A 13,797-nucleotide genomic window follows, 5' to 3' on the forward strand; every position below is an offset into this window, starting at 1 on the left:
TTCTCTCACCATCTCTGCCTCTCCTTGTCCTTTATTTTCTCTCTCCTCTCCCACCCCTCTCAAGTTTTCCCTCTCTTCTCATCCTTAGGTTTCCCACTTTGTCTTTCCCCCTCTACTTTTCCATTGGTAGCTTGGTGTATATGTCTGGTTAAGAGCACTGCGGTGTGTGTGTGTGTGTGTGTGTGTGTGTGTGTGTGTGTGTGTGTGTGTGTGTGTGTGTGTGTGTGTGTGTGTGTGTGTGTGTGTGTGTGTGTGTGTGTGTGTGTGTGTGTGTGTGTGTGTGAGACCGCTGGAGGACTTTTAGAAGTCAGAGAGAGACTGTGGTGGTCCCGAGGGTTGGCAGACATCAGATTCCCCTTTCTGTGAGCCATGACGCTCACAGAAAACAAAGGCAGGGATGGGTTTTTTCTCTTTTTCTGCCTCTCTCTCATTCTCCCCCACACTGTCATTACCAGTCTCTACAGAACAGTACAAACATGAAGAGTGATCAAAGTGCCTGGGGTGTCAGTCAGCCAGAAGAGAGGGACAAGAAGAGGGACGTGAGTGGAAGACATGATGAGCTGGTCACCATAGAAACATACATTCCATTTGCCTCAGTCACATTTACCATGCCATGATGAGGTGGTCACCATAGAAACACACATTCCATTTGCCTCAGTCACATTTACCATGCCATGGTGAGCTGGTCACCATAGAAACACACATTCCATTTGCCTCAGTCACATTTACTATGCCATGATGAGCTGGTCACCATAGAAACACACATTCCATTTGCCTCAGTCACATTTACTATGCCATGATGAGCTGGTCACCATAGAAACACCCATTCCATTTGCCTCAGTCACATTTACCATGCCATGATGAGCAGAAACAACACTGACTTTTCAGACGGGAGCCAAGCAAGATCACAGCACAAAGACAGAACACACACTCATCTGTGCTCCTTGGCTAGACGAAGATACGTCTGTGCTCCTTGGCTAGACGAAGATACGTCTGTGCTCCTTGGCTAGACGAAGATACGTCTGAGCCCCTTGGCTAGACGAAGATACGTCTGTGCCCCTTGGCTAGACGAAGATACGTCTGTGCTCCTTGGCTAGACGAAGATACGTCTGTGCCCCTAGGCTAGACGAAGATACGTCTGTGCCCCTTGGCTAGACGAAGATACGTCTGTGCCCCTTGGCTAGACGAAGATACGTCTGTGCCCGTTGGCTAGACGAAGATACGTCTGTGCCCCTTGGCTAGACGAAGATACGTCTGTGCCCCTTGGCTAGACGAAGATACGTCTGTGCCCCTTGGCTAGACGAAGATACGTCTGTGCCCCTTGGCTAGACGAAGATACGTCTGTGCCCCTTGGCTAGACGAAGATACGTCTGTGCCCCTTGGCTAGACGAAGATACGTCTGTGCCCCTTGTGCACAGAGTGGAGTAGCAGTTCACTACTGGATTGCAGCACAGTGCAACAGGTGCAGAGGTTGTGGGATTCCTCTGAGTGTCTGCTAGATAAATCTGCCCTTGTCTAAAGACAGACTGGTCAGGAAAGGAGACAAAGTCTAAGGACGCTTCTTCCCTTGTCTCGCCTCCTTCATCTGCATGGTCATGAAAGAACTGGACAGCAGAGAAAATCCATGATCTTTCTTTTTCAACTATCCCCTATGAAGTACATTTACCTGATAGTCAACAGTTCTCTGGAGTCCTGACTCAAATGTTTAGTTAACTAGGCAAGTAGGTTAAGAACAAATTCTTATTTACAATGACGGCCTACCCCGGCCAAACCCTAACCCAATTGTGCACCGCCCTATGGGACTCCCAATCATGGCCGGTTGTGATACAGCCTGGAATCAAACCAGAGTCTGTAGTGATGCCTCTAGCACTGAGACACAGTGCCTTAGACCACTGCGCCACTCGGGAGCCCCTTTAAACTATGAGAGAGAACACCTGTTCTTTGTCAAGACTAACTCTCCCACCCACATGGGCATGCTCAGCTGTGAGTGTGTCAGTGTTACTGATGCCATGCAAACCTCCGGGCTTCACTGAGAGGGTGGTCCCCAGGGAGATGTGTCTGTCCGTCTGAGGTGCTGTGGAGTCACATCGCCCTCTAGAGGAGACTCTGCATCAAAGCAGCAACAGACCTGCTCCTGTATCAGACTACATTCATCACTACATTCAACAGCAGACTCGTGGTGCACCTCAATAGTCTAAACAGGCTTGTATTTCTTCACACACACAAACAACACACACACACACACACAAACAACACACACACACAAACAACACACACACACTATTGTTTAGCACTCAGATTCCCTGTTTGAAAATGTATTTCTGAAATGAATGCTGACATCCACCAGAGGGAGGAAGTGACACACGCAATAGCAATACTTCTCATGTCATACCTCATACGCTAGGTGGTGCAGCATATAAATAAATTCAACTACTGTGTAACAACGGCTGCCTTTACACAGGCAGCCTAATTCAGATATTTTGCCAATTATTTGCATATCTGATATCAATCTGATCTAATACCTAATGTGTAAACAGCAAAAAAACACATGGGGAATCTGATGTTGTATTAACTTCCTGTTTAATACCACTTCCATAAGGCTGCGTTTACACAGGCAGCCCAATTCTGATATTTTTTCCTCTACTTGGCCTTTTACCAATCACATAATATTTTTTCACATCAGATCTTTTTCAGAGCTGATTGGTCAAAATACCAATTACTGAAAAAAATATAAGAATTGGGCAGCCTGTGTAAACGCAGCCTTATGGAAGTGGTATTAAACAGGAAGTTAATACAACATCAGATTCCCCATGTGTTTTTTTGCTGTTTACACATTAGGTATTAAACGCAGCCATTGTGGATCTGAATCCTGATACAAACCCAATCTTCAATATGCAACCTCTTTCTGGATGCTCAGATCAGATTTATTTGCTCTGAAGTGGTGTTTTTGCACATGACCTGACATTACCATGACAACCACTGTCAATTTAAAAAGGAACAATAACCAGGTTTCCATCCAATCATTTCATGTGAAAGAATTACCTGACTCATAGAAAAACATTTATTCTTGTATTGACCTCAGTAATCCATAAACGCAGGAATTAAAGAAGGTCCAGAACGTGTTGTAGAATTCTCGAATTAAACAGACTATTTGTTAACCACAGGCTACTTTTTGGTCGTAGCCTAGGCCAAAAGAAACCTGCTCTTTTTAATGTAAAGTCAACAGCAAAAACAACATGCATGTTAAGTTGGTCAGGACATAAGAGCAAATGGGGTAGACTGCATGGTCCCCAAAATGGTTGCCCTCACACAAATAATAAGCTGTGTTCGAGACAACCAAAGCTATGATGTTGTGGGTAAATGGTGACTGATCTACAAAAAATAATGAGTAGTTATTTATGGCGCAAGATGATTTGTAGATTGTCAATGAAGTGTCTGAACCGCGAGCTGAGGAACAACGAAATCAGATTCCCTCCTTCTTGCAAAGATTGCATCCTCCTCCACTTTACTTGAGGAAGACAACTGATTAAATGTTTTATTAATCAAATTTGTTTTGCGTGTATTTTATGTTAATTCCTATCACATTACATTACTTTTGGTAATGTCAAATGCATATAAAACTCACGCACACTAAAACTTTTGACTTAATAATAAATAATTTTAAAGGAGTGGGGAAAAGGTAACCACACCAAAGCACACTGAAAGTCTATTTCACACAATAGTCTGTTGAATTCAGTGGCGGTCAGTGCCATTTAAGATGAAGGAGGATCATTTATTTTTTTCATGAGCATGGCGTTATTTCTACATTTGTTATTAAAAAAAGAAATCCCCTTTTTCTCCCCAATTTCGTGGTATCTAATTGGTAGTTACAGTCTTGTCCCATCGCTGCAACTCCAGTACGGTCTCGGGAGAGGCGAAGGTTGAGAGCCGTGCGTCCTCCGAAACACAACCCAGTCAAGCCGCACTGCTTCTTGTCACACTGCTCCCTTAACCCGGAAGCCAGACGCACCAATGTGTCGGAGGAAACACCGTACACCTGGCAACCGTGTCAGCGTGCATTGCGTGCGGTCCGCCACAAGAGTCGCTAGTGCACAATGGGACAAGAACATCCCTGCCGGCCAAACCCTCCCCTAACTCAGACGACGCTGGGCCAATTGTGCGCCGCCCCGTGGCTCTCCCGGTCACGGCCGGCTGCGACAGAGCCTGGACTCAAACCAGGATCTCTAGTGACACAGCTAGCACTACGATGCTGTGCCTTAGACCACTGAGCCACTAGGGAGGCCTGCATGGCCTTATTGCTATTACAGCATATTGGATGACTGTCATTCATAATCCATTCACCCAGTTCAATGTAACATTGATCGGTTTAGGCTACTACATGATACTCTACTTTTCCCTATACCCATCATGAGGTTGCTACAACCTAGCCATGAATGAAAGTTTACAACGTAGGTGCACACAGGTCGAGAGACACATTTGAGGTGACAGACAGTGACACATGGACAAACAGTGACATTCAATACCGCCTTGCACACTTTTGCCTGTGTCCAGCTGATCTAGGTTGTAATCACTAGTCCAACAGTTGCCAACGAGAGTTTCTATTGGACAAATTAATTTATGTTTTTCCCCGTTTTGTTTCCGTTTGCTTTAATTTAAGAAATGTTTTTCAACAGAATCAGCGAAACGAATACACCCCTGATCACACATGAACACAGTTCACTTTCATAGCAGCCAAGTTGTATTCCTTCTCGGATCTCTCCTCCTCTCACCACTTCAATGCACAACACATCAGCTGTATGTGACCAGGCAAAAAAAACTTTACAAGCCAAACCGCTAAACACATCCTACATCGTTGTCACCAAATTAGTCATAGTCAGCATAGCTAATAGAACTAACACGTTAGTAAACCCCCTACAATAATGCAGTAAGGTTACAGTGTACAGTCAGTAAACAGTTACACCGGCGCGTCCCTGTGGCAATACCAAAAGGACACCTTGACTTGGAAGAGTTCCAGTGTTCTGTTGCTAAGTCATAGCCATCTAGCTAACATAGCATCCCTCTGTTTGAGTGAGGTGTTTCAGTAGGCTAAACTACCTCGCTGCATTTGCTAGCTAATTAGGTGAAACTGAAAGTGGAGAAAAACGACAATCTCTCTCTCTATTTCTCTGTTGCTTCTCCATCATTTTGGAAGAAATTAATTTGTTCAAAACTGTTCAACTATTGTCTTTCTCTCTCTTTGAGTCAACTACTCACCACATGTTATGCACTGCAGTGCTAGCTAGCTGTAGCTTATGCTTTCAGTACTAGATTAATTCTCTGATCCTTTGATTGGGTAAACAACATGTCAGTTCATGCTTCAAGAGCTCTGATAGGCTGGAGGACATCCTCCGGAAGTTGTCATAATTACTGTGTAAGTCTATGGAAGGGGTTGAGAACTATGAGCCTCCTAGGTTTTGTATTGAAGTCAATGTACCCAGAGGAGGACGGAAGCTAACTGTCCTCCGGCTACACCACGGTGCTACACTACAGATTGCTGTTGAGGCTACTGTAGACCTTGTTTGAGAAACAGTGTGTTTTAATCAATTATTTGGTGACGTGATTATATTTAGTATAGTTTTATCTAAAAAGTATAACTTTTTAAATGTTTTACTATTTATTTGTTATGAACTTCACTGAGGAGGATGGTCCTCACCGTCCTCGTCTGACTGGTTGAATTTGCAATAATTCTTTAGTTTAGATTTTGAAACAAATTAAAATGTGGCACTGACTTGCCCATGGATTGTTTTAGCATCAATGCTAGCCATGTGCGACATGCACACACAGTTACAAGCCTGCTAGAGCAATATCCACCGTAACAGTATGGATGAAACCTGAGCTGGAATGAGAAGCTTACTGAAGCTGGCTAGCTTTAGAAAACCCTAAAGAGATCTAGCTTACTTAGTAATATAGTCTACCACAGTATGAGACATAATACCCATAAAACCTAGCGGTCAAAAATGGAAATGGTTCAAATAGTTTTTACACCATTCATTTTATCCATTGTAGATTTTAGAAACACTTAGAAACACCATTGTAGATTTTAGAAACACCCTGGCGTGACGTTTTGATAACCATGTAAATCTCTCTAGGACAAGGTGAATTGTATCAATATTTTCACCTGTATTTACCCCCCCCCCCCCCCCAAATGAAATGCTAATTAGGTGCTAATGTGGCTATCATGCAAAGCTACAAATGCCTGTCTCAAGATTCACATCACTAACCAGGGCCATTATGATCTGGACAAGACTGCAGAATCGAGGCAAACTTAAGAATCTCTGGATTAACTATCTAATGTTAGCTAAATTTTGTCAATAATAAATTGGCTAAAGTTGTTTAAATTGACAATTGTGTGAACTGTCTTGGGCAAGTTTTAAATTGAAAATGCCTGTTTTCTAGCTAGCTAGCTCATGGTTAGCTAGTTAACAGCATTAGCCTGGCTAGATGGCTACATTAGCCATCTATTTGTCTAGACATTTAAAGGCATGAGAAGAAAAAAAAAAACTAGTTTCACTTTCTTTGCCTTTTACACACTAACAGTCTAGTTAGTGCTAGTTAACTAGATAGCTAACTTAGATGATGAAGCTAGGGCTAGGTGTTCTTGATAATGTCTGTTTGTGTCTGTGGTTTGGGGGTGGGTAGCCTAATTCAAGTACTAGCTACTTGACTTGTAGCTACCCTAGATAGCTGTATTATTTCAGTCTGGCTTTTTGAGAGGTTTCAGAGATGGACTGATTATCATCCTCTCTTGAGTCAACAGTGTGCTTACTTTACTGTGGGAAAACATTGATATGTTTGCTGTTACCCTCTTGACAGCAGATCCATAGTATTTTATTTTGTATTTATTTATTTAACCTTTATTTAACTAGGCAAGTCAGTTAAGAACAAATTCTTATTTACAATGGCGGCCTACCCTGGCCAAACCCGGACGACGCTGGGCCAATTGTGTGCCGCCCTATGGGACTTCCAATCACGGCCGGTTGTGATACAGCCTGGAATCAAACCAGGGTGTCTGTAGTGATGCCACAAGCACTGAGATGCAGTGCCTTAGTCCGCTATAGCTTGTAGGCAATGTTATGTAACCTTATTTAGTCCTACCTACTATGGTGGGTTTTAAAATCAGAGGTATTGGTTTGTTTTTGAGGTAGAATTACTGTCATGTTATTGATGCCAAATTACAACATTTATTTGCACCTTCTCTATTCCAGAACCAATGGGTGTGCCCGAGTCTTATCACCTTTCAACTAGGTCAGCTGTTTCAACCTGGAACACTATTCTCCTCCTTTGGTCTGGTCAGTCATTGCAGGAAGTCCTGAAGAGCAGGAGTGTATGAAGGGTTTTGTCCCAGCCCAGCTCCAACACCTGACTTAAATAAACAACATACCGAATCACAGCGATGGACTATTATTTGTAATCCGGTATGAGCTGGAACTAAAGTTTATACACACTCCTGCCATTCAGATCTGGAGTTATCCACCTGTTTATGTCATTGCTCCACTCTCAAGTTAAAGTTGAACTTGTTGACTGATGACATGGCAGCGGCTGCCAAGAAGGGAGCAGCTGTGAACCACAAGACTGCAGCCAAGGCAGCACTGGTCCACACCTGCCCTGTCTGTCGGGTGAGTAGTATTGGTTGATACTGTATATGCCTTTAGGTTCCTCTCCATGTGTAGGCTATTGTACTGGCCTGTGTGGCACAGTCTTTCAACTGTGTAGTAGTTTGTTGCATCGTATTGCTTAGTTAATCATTTGTGTCAACTTTGAATTCAATCACAGATTGTCAACTTCCTCCATTTTGTAATTGACCTTTATAGATGCAACCCCAAAGACGTTCAAGCAGCACTCGACAAGTATCCCAAGTCTCCAATGGTCCCAGTACTGGTTGATGTGCAGGCCTAAGTGACCACACACACTCAAATGGACCTACAGCTGGGGTAAGATTCTTCCATCATTCACATACAGTAGATAAAAGCTGTGTTCAAATACTCATAGTAACTGCACTAACTGTACTATTTGTGATCTGAACTGAGTATATACTATGCTTATTGGTCATAGTATGGATATAGTTAGTATGCCAAAAGTTCCTGGATGTCATACTAAATTCGCCAAAATACGAAGTATATATGCAGTGGACACTATTTCCGTGCTTTTAGGGCCCATAATGCAATTCTTCAGAAAACGTTTTCAGATTTGAAGAAAATGGCGGAAAATATGCAGCCAAAGTCTGACGAGAGCGGATCCAAATTCATTGCTTTAACTAATTATGAAAAAAAAAAAAAAAATGTGGAGCAATGTAATAAAGTAATGACTTTCAAATAAGTTTTCAATTTGTTAGCTACGCTATCCTTACGAACTGCATAGCATTACAGCAATATGTAACTGGAGACTGAAAAGATTTGGCATGGGTCCTCAGATCCTCAAAAAGTTCTACAGCTGCACCATTGAGAGCATCCTGACTGGTTGCATCACTGCCTGGTATAGCAACTGCTCGGCCTCCGACCGCAAGGCACTACAGAGGGTAGTGCATACGACCCAGTACATTTACCGGGGCCAAGCTTCCTGCCATCCAGGACCTCTATACCAGGCGGTGTCAGAGGAAGGCCGTAAAAATTGTCAAAGACTCCAGCCACCCTAGTCATTGAATGTTCTCTCTGCTACCACTCGGTAAGTGGTACCGGAGCGCCAAGTCTAGGTCCAAAAGGCTTCTTAACAGCTTCTACCCCCAAGCCATAAGACTCCTGAACAGCTAATCAAATGGCTACCCGGACTATTTGCATTGCCCCCCCTCCCCCTCTTTTACGTTGCTGAAACTATCTGTTCATTATCTATCCATAGTCATTTGAATAACTCTACCTACATGTACATATTACCTCAATTACCTTGACTAACCGGTGCCCCAGCACATTGACTCTGTACCGGTACCCCCTGTATATAGTCTCGCTACTGTTATTTTACTGCTGCTCTTTCATTATTTGTTACTTTTATTTTTTTACTTATATTTTTTACTTAACACTTACTTTTCTTAAAACGGCATTGTTGGTTAAGGGCTTGGTAAGTAAACATTTCACGGTACCTGTTGTATTGGGTGCATATGACAAATCCAATTTTATTTGGTATGTTAGCTAGTTACCTAACGTTAGTTGCCTACTAACACATCAAACTTGCCAGGCAGTATATTACGTGTCTGCTATCTAACTAACTACCCAAGGAAGAAGAAGAAAGCAAGAACCGTGGTCAGGAAAAGAAGAACATCAAGACGAAGCAGCTGCTTTATAAGTGGGTTGCACTGTTGAGCGCTACATCCCGAGGTGTTCATGCTGATTGTACAGAGATTGTGACAGCCGGTTAAATGGCATCCCTTGAGAAGGCAAGAACAAGATGTATGTCAGGAGAAGTGCAGTATTAGCATAAGGAGACGTATATTTGGAATACAGAGGAGGAATGGAGGAAAAAAGTGAGGCAGAGGAGGTCTAAGGGAGAGAGGGAGGAAGAGAGTGAGCTTGAGTCAGTTAAAAATGGCGGAAAAAAGGGAGATGGTTTGCTAAAGAAGAAAAGAAAGAAGAATGGTAGAAAGTGTAAGCAGAGGGAGCTGAAGAAAGGAGGAGAAATGGAAGTGAATGATATCGAAGTATCGGAGGTGGTAGGTGTGGTGAAGTGCTCGAAGCCCGAGGCTTGCACCAGGGGTCAGGATAAAGATGAGTCTATGACAGTAGGAGTGAAGTTTTTGGAAAAAGTAGACCCTTGCCTTTTGACTGACCTATTTGTGGTTTCTGGGTGGATGAAAACAGAGTTGGGTGTTGTGGAATCGGTAAAGTTAACCAGAAGTGGTCTTGTGATAATTGTTTGGATATATAAGTTAGCCCATATGAGCTTTTGTGCCGAATACATTATGTTGTGACAAGTGTCAAGTTTATGGGCATGTGGCAGTAATGTGTAAGAGGGAGGATCCTAGGTGTGAGAAGTGTGCAGAAGGGCATGAGACAAAGGAATGTGTAGCATTGGGGAAAGTAGTGGTATGTGTTAATTGTAGGGGTGCCCATGGGGCTGGGGATCAGAAATGTCCGGTGCGAGAGAGGCAGGTTGAACTTGTCTTCAAAATTAGTTACTTCCAAACTAATATAGTTATACTCACTTTAAAGCTGAAGTTGTAGTTCTAGAGGCGGTGTAATTTTGCGAGCCTGAAAAGCCCATCAACGTCCAATGTTTGCCTGCTGCTGGCCCCTCGCTCCCCCATCCCTCCCTCTCTCGGCATCCCCATCCCCCATTCCGCGGTGTTCCCAACGCCGCTGCAAGCTCGAAATCGCTGTAGTGAGAAGCTAGAGCGCCGACACCGTTTACATTGCCAGTGCCAGCGAGTTTGAAGATACCTGAACAAAATAAGGAATTTAGAGAGCCACATTTGTCAATCAGACATTGGTAAGGATCACCCGCTAAATATTGTTGTTGTGTCATCTATACTCTTTCCCCCTTTTCCTGTCAATTGTCCGACACGGATATGGCATGGTACTCGGAAAATACAATGATGATGGAGGATAGCTAGCATTAGCGAGCTAGCTAGCATAGTTGGTGGACAAAAATAACATTTCAGTGATGGACTTGATAGCTAGCTACTTGGTGTGACGAAATTTAATGCATTTCCTCCATCGTTTGAGATAAAATAGCTAGTCAATCTAGTTATCGATTGCCAGATTGTAAGAGAAGGGACAGTGTGTGACTGATGCAACTATGTTGGTAAACGTGATGGGATACAGTATGATCGCGTTGGAATTGTCTAGTGCCTAGCTAGTTTTCAATAACTCGCTAGTCACGCATTTTTCATTCCACGCAGCGCAGTAAAGAACAGAGTGGTTTTTCAAAATGGTGTCTAAAGCTTATGTGCCCATTTTTGTCAAACCATCTCTGTTCTGTTTAATAATGTTGGAATGTAACTCGCTTAAACCATTGCTGTGGATGTGGGTTTAAGCTAAATCACTTTCCCAAAGCGCTTTGTCAAAAATTAAATGTAATTTTTGTTTACCGTTCTCTAACCAGCAATAACTGAAGTGGCCATTGCGTTGTTCTCATTTAACCTGGTGTTGTTTAGATTTAACAAGGCAATCAGCAATTTCAGATGCGTGTTAAAAGAGAATCGTTAACAGCCCGAATCCTTTCTGGATTATTCTATTGATGTGAGCCTAATCTGCGAATTTCGGATTATCCGGTTTATAATAGGGATTTATCGCTGGTTTTGTGACTACTGGCTGGCGTTATAACCCGTGTGGGAATTTGTGCAATCAATCACGACAGTCATAATAATTAGGATATGTAAATGTTGTCTATATATGGTTTAATAACTATGCCGTGTTATAACAGTATTACTTAACACTGAAAATCATTCATGGCCCAAGCAGTATTGACAACACAGGCGTCTAGCTATCGCAAAGTAAGTGGGACAATTAATGTCATTGTGCCTTTTATTCATAACTGCATACCTCGACACAAAGTAAAGACCCTGTATTAACAGCCATTAAAATATGCGCTATAGAGAAAGTGGACGGCACTCAAACTACAATGATTTAACCCGATAAAGCCTGAAACCACGTGTAGGCCTACCTTTGTGTGCGTGAGTTATAAACTGTTGTGTGCTTGAATGGTAGGCAGCTCAAACAATGCAGCCATAAAACTGTCACAGGGAGGGAGAAGGATACGGGCCTACAGGACTGCAGAGGGAATAGACTGCACTGCTGTCTGATCGTTCTGCTTGTGAATAGGACCAGTGGATCAGTACAGGCCATTTACTCTCAATTCAGGAGGAATCTTCCCATCAGAGGCAGCATCATCTCTTAGTCCTCTTTGTGTATTGAATGAATGCTCAGCTGTCAAGGACTGAAAGATGTGTATTTGAACAGCTTCCTGACTTCAGAACATTATTGTTGATGTCTTGTTTTGATCTCTAGGGTTGTGTGTTTTGATATTACAGTGGCAGGTCGATGTTGAAATAGGCTAAATCATCAATATCTGTAGAAGTTATTTTACAGAAGTGTTGAAAGAATGTTATTCCAGTTTATCTCAGTTATGTCCTTTGACTGCTTGTTAATCTTTAGGTGAAACGATGCTGTCATTGGGTGTCAGTGCCCTCAGCATCATTTGTTGTAGTGCATGATGTGTGTGCTTCTTGACTCGTTGTTTGTGTGTGTTAAACATCTCTCCCTGTGTGTGTGTGTGTGTGTGTGTGTGTGTGCCAGGATCAAACAATCCTGTGTGTCTTTCTGTTCTCGTGGCAGAGATGCCAGAGTGGAAACTGGAAGCTGGGCCATGAGTGCATTTCTCTGTGGTCTCACTCTCAACAATCTGTGTGTGTGGCCCTGGTTCTGATCCAGGATCATTTGTTTCCTGTGTTATTCCTTTTACATCTGTAAATAAACCCATGGCTAGTCCCGTCAGGTGTCACAACGTGTGCTGGCCCACCTCTGTGCCTTGTTATCTCTTGCCCTACCTGACAGTGCTGCTTCTGCTTCTTCTTGGTGACAATCACTCATCGGCCTGTGTAGTGTCTGCCAAATCAGAGTTTTAATGGAAAATTCCTCTATGTCCTCTTACCTTGTGAGAGGTTAGTTCTGGCCTAGACCATATTCTCTGTGGTATCCCCAAAAGGTGAGCTTGTCCGACCAGACGGACAGAAGTGCTGAAGTCCAAGGCCAGGTTCTGTGAGTCAGTCATGCTGTCCAACCATGCTGTGACCAGTTGGCTTGTCATCTGTTTAGTCTGCTCTCTGAGACACTACTACAGAGAGGTGTGTGTCTAGGGACTCCCTCTATTTTCTCTAGTAACACCAACTACATTCTGGTACATCCCTTAGGAAAATGTGGCGCTGGACAACATGACGAGAACATTTTTAATTTACCGGCCATTTGAGAAATGTACCAGACACGTATTCATCGGGTGTGTAACCCATTAGTGCATCCACCCACAGTGATCACAATGACAGAAATCACATGTATATTATGGTAATTAATCTGAACAAAAACATGCAACTCCTGTAATGAAGCAGCCAATGAAACGTCATTTTCAAACATTTGCCAAAATGTAATTGGCAGGGAAAACCACCATTCTAAACAGCACGGTAGATGTTAGAGAAAGATGGTGGATCTAAGGATGCAACGACTAGGATGGGTTGCTCATTTGGTAGGGCTGACCCCATGTAGTTGACTGGTCGATTGGCTGTTGGTCGACCAGTAACTTTTTAGTCGAGCAGTTGCAACAACAAAAAAATTATACAAAATGTATGGCACATGTCTTGATTGACGCCTGTCTTGAGTGATGCCTGTCTCAGTGGACTAATCCATTGTGGAGACCTGTCTGAGTGGACTAATCCATTGTGGAAACCTGTCTGAGTGGACTAATCCATTGTGGAGACCTGTCTGAGTGGACTAATCCATTGTGGAGACCTGTCTCAGTGGACTAGTCCATTGTGGAGGCCTGTCTCAGTGGACTAATCCATTGTGGAGACCTGTCTCAGTGGACTAATCCATTGTGGACACCTGTCTGAGTGGACTAATCCATTGTGGAGACCTGTCTCAGTGGACTAATCCATTGTGGAGACCCGTCTGAGTGGACTAATCCATTGTGGAGACCTGTCTGAGTGGACTAATCCATTGTGGAGACCTGTCTCAGTGGACTAGTCCATTGTGGAGACCTGTCTCAGTGGACTAATCCATTGTGGAGACCTGTCTCAGTGGACTAATCCATTGTGGAGACCCGTCTCAGTGGACTAATCCATTG

The 13,797-nt window shown here is 43.2% G+C and overlaps 1 protein-coding gene across 4 annotated transcripts in view; it reads left to right on the forward strand.

Annotated features, from left to right (window-relative positions):
• The first annotated feature begins 10,280 nt into the window (after positions 1 to 10,280).
• The window catches only part of LOC139548237 (protein FAM168A-like), a 63,772-nt gene continuing 60,255 nt past the window's right edge, over positions 10,281 to 13,797 (forward strand). For 3 of the 4 annotated variants that reach the window (XM_071357778.1, XM_071357777.1, XM_071357779.1), the window contains exon 1: positions 10,281 to 10,452. The gene's annotated coding sequence lies outside the window, so the exon portion shown is untranslated. The remainder of the gene's footprint in view (positions 10,453 to 13,797) is intronic. The other variant, XM_071357780.1, reaches the window with a different exon arrangement.

This window comes from Salvelinus alpinus, chromosome 21 (assembly GCF_045679555.1).
Source record: "Salvelinus alpinus chromosome 21, SLU_Salpinus.1, whole genome shotgun sequence".
In the NCBI taxonomy this organism is placed as follows: domain Eukaryota; kingdom Metazoa; phylum Chordata; class Actinopteri; order Salmoniformes; family Salmonidae; genus Salvelinus; species Salvelinus alpinus.